Here is an 8,845-nt window from a genome sequence, read left to right as displayed (position 1 = left end):
CCACATAAACGAAGACTAATTTGTAATATTAGCTATACATTAATTTATTCCAAATTAATTGTATTCTTCGTTATTGGAGCAAAGCCAGATGCTTTTTAATCGGAATATTTATATAATTCAGAATGTAACCCTTTAAGCCTCCGGTCTAACTGACCTTCTAAGTCTTTCTGCCATCTAAAGTGAGAATCCTACGTGCGTGCAAGCGTTCTGAGAGCATGGAGAGTTTAAGTGCGCTTTACGTGTCAGTTCCCTCACTGTGCGTGCCTGTATGCGTTTTGAGAATAAAAAAAACGCGCTTGAGTATGTGAGCGTGAGATTACCCCTCTCACACGAAATGTGTGTTGCCGTGCATGTGGTTGTGTGTGTGTGTGTGAGAGAGAGAGAGAGAGAGAGAAAGAGAGGGGGGGAAGGGGGGCGTGCGGGGGAGAGAGTGTTCCGGGTTATCCCCGCCCCAGCGGCCCTGGCGCTCTGATTGGCCTGCGTTTCCATGGCGACAGCAGCTCTTGGCGGTCCCATGGAGCAGCTGCAAAGCAGCGCGAGCGGCGTTGGCGTGCCTCGGGTTCACATCCCCTCGGAGTGGCGGCGAGGTTGACAAGCAGACGGGCTCCGCAAGCGGCGCGGCTCAGACACCGAGACACGGAACCGAGGCAGCCCCAGCTTCAGCTGGGAGCCAAGGAAACCGGAAAGGGCAGATGGAAAAAGAGAGGGAGCAAGGGACGGAGGGAGGAGGCGGCCGAGAGGAGACACAGAGAAAGTGAAGGAGAGAATGAGATGCTAGAGAGAGAGAAAGAGCACACGGAGGAGAGTGAAGGAATGTATGTAAATAGAAGAAAGGAGTAATGGGAAGAAAAGGACACAAGAGCTGAAGTGGGGTGTGAAGGGGAAGAGATGCAAAGCAAGTCTACGGGAGAGAGAGGAGGAAGAGTGTAGAACAGGAAAGAGAGGCGCTGACAGGCAGACATTGTAGCATATATTTGTTTAAGAGCTTAATTATGTGAATAATTGTTTAAAGATTATCAGCAGGCTACCAAGAAAAGGGATTTGAGAAATGGGTCCTTCACATGTTACTATTCAAAGAGGAATCTGTTGTTTCTGAAAGTTGTGCTTTGTCGCTGGGATAATGGAAAGGGGTCATTAAGAAAAAAATGGCACCCTGCAATGTCTGTCACAATATGCATAAAACTATGAAGGCTGTCACCTAGCTTCTTATCACATGTAGGAAAACATAACAGCTTTATAAGCCTTTTCTGCTTATTTTATAACGTGTAGAAGAATCAAAATCACAGTGTTTTAAATAAAGATTAAAGTGAGCTAATTTCAGGTATTTAAATAAGTGATTCTCAAGTTAAGTTCCTTAAACTTAACCAAATGCACATTAGCTAATTATCATTCGCTTTGTCTTTGAATTCTTAATCGTCTACCGAATGGCTAGTTTTAGTGGCCATGTGTCCACACTTTCACAGGAGCCCGCTGATTCACCTCAGTTTGATCAGTTAAAACATTTTGGAGTCTGTAATCATTTGCAAGAAAGCACAATGTGAATATGGGACCTTTATTCAACATGGCATGCACAGCTACTTCTGACATAACTGGGCTTAGGAAAGCAAATAATCCCTCAAAACATGAAAAGCATAGATAAGAAAAATTCCGGGATTGGCAATTGCGGTCAAAACAAAATATACAGGGGCTCCCCAGGACCGATCTTGAGAGCCACTGATATAAATTAATTAATATAACAGACACACAAATGCCCAACATCATGTGTAAGTATGTATGGAGTAAAAGAAAGAAAGATAAAGTATGGGGGACATTTTTGTTGTTGTGAGGCACTACACTGCTGCATTGCTGGAAATATCCTATGCAAACAAATATAATTAAAAATAAATAAATTAATAATAATAATAATAATAACCACAGGTTTAATGGATAAATATTTCAATTTCATTGTTATAACACCAGGACGCCCCCCCCCCCCCCCCCAACTGGACCGCCATCACATACAGCACCAGAATGACGACAGTAAAGCGAGATGGAGGTGCTCAGTTCTCGGGGGTACAGATGGAAATGTCGCGCTTTTGCTAAAGGAGTTTAAAGGACAAGCACAAGGTGTCCCAGCTCTACCCTGGCTGACTCACGCAGGGCATTACCATAGCCCTCCGGAGAATTACTGCCTCCGAGGGAACTTCCTTTCAACTCTCCCTCTCTCTCTCTTCCTTCTCTCTGTCCTCTGATCTATCCCATGGTTTCTCACTCTCTGCTGCTATACCCTCTCCCTCATTCTCTCTCCCTCCCTCATCCTCTACCCTTCTCTCCCCTTTTTTCCTCCCTGTCTTTGTTTCAGTTCCCCCTCTCGCTCTCGCTCTCTGGTGCTCCATATTCTGATGCTGCCCTCCCATTACGGCTCCTTGATCTACATGGAGACTCGAGGGTTTCAGATTCAGTTAAATAAAGACGGAGAAGATGAAAAAGTTCCATCTTCCTGAATCACCACCCCCCCACCCCCCAGCCCCCGTATCCCCAGTATCCATTCGCCCTGCCCCGCCACAACCATGCGCCCACATGGCAGTGACTAATTATCAGATCTACAGTAGCACCCCATGGGGGGGCTCCCCTTTGTGTCTGTGCATCGCCCCCCGCATCTCTATCTCCAGACATGTCCCATGGTCCTTTGTTCCGACTCTGTGATCAGCCAGGCAGGGGATCCGGCTGTGACTCTGAGGTGAGGTGACCCCCCCTCCCCCTCCCCGCAGAAGAGCAGGAGCGGCTGGATTAATTGCCCCCTGGCTGCGTCTCCTCGTACCCCGCTTGTGCCCTCAATGCCAGGCCCGCCACGCACCGCCACGGCGGCACCGTCCCGCTCATTAGCTCCGCCCGCCCGAAAGGCCGACCTCCACCCTGTGGTGAAGAGAGGAGGAGGCTGGCGGCCTTTCCCCAGAAAGAGTGATGCGTAATTTGTTGTTTCCCCAGAAGGAGTGGCATGATTGGCTGTTTTACAGGAAAGAGCGGCACACAATTGGCTTTTTCACAAGAAGGAGTGGCTCACAACTCTTCACAAGAAAGAGCAATAAGCGGCCCATGATTGGCCGCCTCACCGGAAAGAGTGGTGCATGATTGGCTACAGCATCGCCCAAGGAGGGAGGGTTTTCAGTTGGCAGGTTAGCGCCTGCAAAGAGCGGCTTGTCATCGTGTGCTTGGGAGACGAGAGTCTTGGAGTGCCTGCCAACATTTTGCTGAATTGAGGGAGATTGTTGTAGTGAAGCCAGCATTCTGGACATTCAGAATTTGGAGAAAATCAAAAATTGTAAAGGAAATTTTTTTTAAATGAAGAGTTTAGCAAGTAAGCTGTCAAAAAGTCTGTCATGTACAGTACACGTACGTGAAATGCAGTGCGACTGAGCTTGTGCGAATGTGTGCGTGTAACCGAGGTGTGCAAATGCGAGCATGTGTAAATGAGAGAGAGAGAGAGAGAGAGAGAGAGAGAGGGAGAGAGGGAGGAAGAGTAAGAGAGCCGGTAACAGGTCTGTACAGGTGAGACCTGTTTGGCGTGTTCGCACGGTTCTCCACCCTGCAGGCAGCCACATGTGACTGCGCAGTATTTGTTCAGCATGTCGGCCTATTTCAGCGGCCACGAATGAGCATGACATCAGAGCAACCAGACGGCGCCTGTAAACTCACCTCCGCCCCCCCTCCCCCACCTACCTCACACCAGACAAAGAGAGAGAGAGTTCCATCACATAGAAGGGCATTACAAACTGCCCCTGTGTCTCACGATAATGGTGTCTCCATCTAGCTTTAAAGTCTCATTACTGCACATTTTGTAGATAACGGCTGTCTAAGCACTGGTCCAGGATCAGCTTCCTGTAACATGCCAAGGCCTCCTACGCCACCTACATGCTCTGGTTCAGCAGACTTGTATGTGGTGAGAGCTTCTTTAATTGTTGGCCTGTGAAAGATCCCAGTTGTGTAATAAAATTCAAGGATGCTTCTGCAGCATTGCTATTAATAAATTAAATTTTGCTAGTATAGCGATTTTTAGAGAGACACTGTCACAGGCATAAGGAATAAATTAGCTACTGACTGAAAGAGAACCACAAACACTTGCGGACACTGCAGCCTTCCAGGACTGGACTGTGAGACGCCTAATCTGGGGTTTTACTTGTTGCAGGGCAACACAAGCACCAATCACATTCCAAGCAACAACATGGCCTGCCTCCCACTAGAGATATGACTGGCTCACTGAACTGAAGACCCAGATTCTAAAGGGTACCAAGCAAACCTTTTGCCTGACTGTAAGGGAAGGCAGATTCAGCTTTGGTAACCTCCTAATGCATTTAGAAAACATTACTATTCTAATTGTTCCAATCAGTGTTCCTGATTGTTGATTATTGCTACCAGTGCTGGGTAGCATGTTAGCAGGCTAGCAATCATACCCAGAGTAGCTTTAGAAAAGGGTGAAGGACCTGCAGTTTGTGCCAAAAGGTGCACTGTGGCTGAAACTGTAGCAGATGCACTGAAGGATGTGGTCAGATGCCCAGTGAAAGGCCCGGGCGTATGGGGGGGGGGGGGAGTCTGCTCCCACCTCCCAACAGAACACACAGCGGAATTACGCTGTTTGAAAAAAAAGAAGGGAAGGGAGGATTGGGGATGATGGTGAAGGGAGGGGAGGGAGGGAAGGTGGAGCAGAAGGAAGGAATCAACAGATCTAGACATGTTGCTTATTGGCATTTGCATAAAGGGCCCTCTGACACTGGGGGATGAGTGTGCAGGTATGGGGGAGAGAGGCTTAGCTGGAGAGAGAGATGTATCTGCATTTCCCTGTAGATGGTACTGAGAGACGGGGAGGGAGAGAGAGAGAGAGAGAGAGAGAGAGAGAGAGAGAGGGGGAGAGAGAGAGAGAGAGAGAGAGGATTGTGCTCACATTCCTAGGTACAAGGCACTCAGAGAAAGTGACAATAAGCAAGAGAAAGATAGAAAGGGAGGTAGAAAGCAAGGGAGAGCAGAGGGAGGGACGGAGGGAGATGGGGAGAGCAAGAGTGGAGGAAGGAGTGCAGTGCAGAACTTTACTGGGGTTGCGGTGACACCTCACGTGTCACCGTGGTTACGCATAAGAGGCGCGGGGGAAATGCAGACTCAGAGTCCTTTCACTGAGGGAGAGGGAACAAAGGGGTCCCCACTTCCTCTACTTCCACAAGCAAATCAAAAAAACTTTCTGAAAATAAATTAACGAGTGCAATTTTTCCATATTCCTATATTCTGTCCAATTTGAATATGATTGTAACATGTATAATGATAGAACATAAAATTATGGCAATGAGCACTGATAAAAATAACATGGGACATTTCAAACTTGGGGAGAAGAAGGTGGTAGACTGACATTCCACCTGCCAGACAGCCCAGCCGTTTGGTGATGAGGTAACGTCACTGCACTGCAGACTGGGAGACCAGGGTGGAACTCCTACATCTGCCAAGTAAGCTCTTCACCTTCCTTAGAATTACCCCTCTCACCAAACTGTCATTAAACTTCTTATACTAACCATTTCCGCATGTCTAAAACCATAACACTAGAGATTGTGCATCATTAAATGAAATGAAACACAAGGGTTTTTTTTCTGGATATACTTCTTATCAGCATAATAATGAATAAATATAATTTGAAACAGAGATTGTTCTCTCCATAGTGCTGGTAGAATATTTTTTTGTCACTGAACATATCACAGCCAATGAAAATCACACATCTTATGGGGAGCTCTTGCAGTCTCTGAAAACTCAATTTTTCCATGATTAGCGTTTAGCAAAAAAAAAAAAATGCACTACATTTTTGAAATGTCACTATTTGAAACATTCAGAGAGAAATTGGTCACTTTTCCAAGAGTAATGTTTTTCATGAATGCATGATTTAAAAATTATACATAAATCTAAATTCCAAATGTTTGGAATATATGCTAATTGGACACACCTCATATATGTAGTCAGTTATTTGCATGAAGGAGGGAAAATTGTAGTGCTTGAATGATCTTTTCAAGACTGAGATGGCCATTGCAAAACATTAATTTTGCAGCCATTTCTTGCCATTAGCTATTTCTTGGTAGATTTTTTGGTATGACTGGAATCATTGTCTTTGGGAAAGTTTCTTTTCCGGCTAGGTTTGAGCTTATCAGAGGGGATTACTTGGTTTTTGGCCACGATTTATCGGTCCTTGCTAGAGCACTGACCTTAACAATAACTGATAATTTCTTCTTACCTCAAATCCAGAAATGAAAATGGACACAATAAGTAGGCAAGCTTAATAGGTACGTTTATCCTACACCGTATATTATACTTATTGTTAGGTAAATATCCAAAAAAACAAAAAAGAATTCTCAAAACTCAAAAATTTCTTAAACTGATTTTGAAGAGCATGATGAAAGTGCAAGGTAGAACTGCAAGGATTCTTTTCGTCTTTTCTTGTTCATTTCGTGGGGTGTTGCTTTCCCTGGCTTGACTGCAGAGCTTATCTCAGAATGCTGATTATTGAATTATGCCAGTGTTTACGCATGGTCTGCACCAAACAACAGGCAGATGATGTAGAAATTAGAGCTCTATCAGGGAAAATTCAAGGACATCAGCAACCATGAATCACAAAATCATCCCCATGACAAACAGGATATTTTGCATAGTTGTCTGTTTGTCCCCCCGATGTGGTGATCATCTGTATGCATGCATGAGCCAAGATGGACGTCATCATTTCCTGTGTTGACAGTTTTAAAAATAACACCTTGTTGCATTTGTTAAGCCATCGACCAAAAGTGACTTGAAAGCCTACAGTTTCTCAGTCTTTCGTTCTTCCTGTTTCTATTCCTAGCATCATAACCCTTGACACGACCTCCAGATTTCCCCTAAAATTTGGTGCGGTGACAGATGGTCACAGTCACGCTAAAGTTCACACATGCACACACAGCTTTATTGGTCTTTGATTTCTCACAGTTTGTGGCTATAATAAAAGAAATATCAGTAAAGGTTCCTTCTTCCAGGCCATAATTCCTCACATGAATATCATATAAATTTCTTATATTTCCTATAGTTTCATGGTTCCAGACCCGGCAAGCGTATGAATTAAATTAATATTTTTCCATAGCTATGACTAACAAATCCAGAATCCAGAACATGATGCACTCAATATGGTCACAAACAGAGCATGAATTTTCGACATTTCTCATGGCAATAGGTCTTAAATTTACCACAAATCAATATCCCACCAGTCTTTAATCGAGTTTGTTGGCAAACCATTTCAAAATGTGAATTACAGATAAAGGAAAACATAGGCAAGAACTTCCTGTCGGAAGCAGCAGAAGCTGAGTAGGCTCGACCAATCACAGTTGTGCAGTGCACAGGTGAACAAGCCCAGGGGAACAACACATGTGTACTGGTGGCACAGTCTCCCTGACAGATTCCCACAAATTTCTCCTCACAACCGAACCTTTTCCCAAAAAACATTGCCTTGCAGGACTTTCTTCCATTCAGCTGATGAGTCAACCATCGCAGGTGATAATTGGAAGAGGCAAAAAAAAAAAAAAAAAAATGTAGCACTTTTCCAGTAAGTATCTCAATATAAGGCTCTGCAGTTGTTTGAAACTTTGAATGCAATGTAACCTGCTAATTTGTGAAATAATCCTGTTTGAAAAGTGTTGACAAACTGCATTCTCATTCGAAGAGCTGCCTATCGGACTAAACACGCAGCAGGACTTCTGGAAAGGATTCTCCTCAGGTGGATACGGCATGCCTACATCTGCTGCCGTGGCGGGGGTGTTTCCAAACCACGGGACTATCGTGTCACCATTAAATCTGATTCACAATTAGTTACCCCCAATCTACGACACCAAGGCACGACAGCCAGATGACGAGAAAGGCACAGGCCTAATCGCCACGATTGCTACAACGTGGGCATCATTACAATGTTACTGTACAACTTCTTATCCTTCTTCTTAAGCAATTTCCAAGGTAAAACGATTCTTTTTTTAAAAACACCAGCCTCACTCACCCAACGTATAATTCTGGGTCTGGTGCTTCCACATAAAGAAATGTATGTGGGTTATCCTTCTGCAAAATCACATGATCAAAATTAACCTATGGGAATCGCAGCTTTGCTCACACAAATCAAAAACAATTGTGGAGACAAACGGCAGCAGCCCAAAACAAAACTACAAGGCTGGCACGACGGACCATCAGATAATTTACCAAACACCAATCCAATTAAAAATAACTTTATATCCTATAGCGCACTCACTCATTTGAAGGGCATCCAATCGGCCTTATGTTTTACAAAATAAGCAGCAATCTCCTTCAAATTCAGCTATGAGTTCTGACGCTCTTGATAGAAATTACAGCCAGTCCATTCAGTCGCTCCTCTCCTATGCTACTCCTCAAGTAGTTCTCGATTCATTTTAATTATAAAAAATCTGCACACTGCTGTTGCTGTTGTGACAGGCAATGGACAGCAGAGCAGCATGCGCCTACACACCTCTCTGAAGGTAGACATTACTGCATGGTGTTTCACAATAAATATTTATAAGTTGGCAGTGTGTGTTGAGTGATCTCAGTTTTTAAAACATGTCCAAAATGACAGCAGTTGCGCAGACAAGGTTCATGATATATCCATACTGTAGTGGTAGACAAATGGCACTAAGTTTGTAGACAAATGTTTAGACACAGTTGAGTCATAGACAGAAGGGAGATGCCACCATTTGTATTTGTATCTATTTTTGTTCAACCAAAAAAATTATTTGTATTCGGATAAAAATCAGATGTGGCATAAACCGGAAGTGGAGTTTATCACTAAAAACACAGTTATTTTAAGCCCAAATATTAC

The sequence above is a fragment of the Anguilla anguilla genome, chromosome 14 (assembly GCF_013347855.1).
Source record: "Anguilla anguilla isolate fAngAng1 chromosome 14, fAngAng1.pri, whole genome shotgun sequence".
NCBI classification, from domain to species: domain Eukaryota; kingdom Metazoa; phylum Chordata; class Actinopteri; order Anguilliformes; family Anguillidae; genus Anguilla; species Anguilla anguilla.
Note: the sequence above shows the minus strand (reverse complement) of the source record.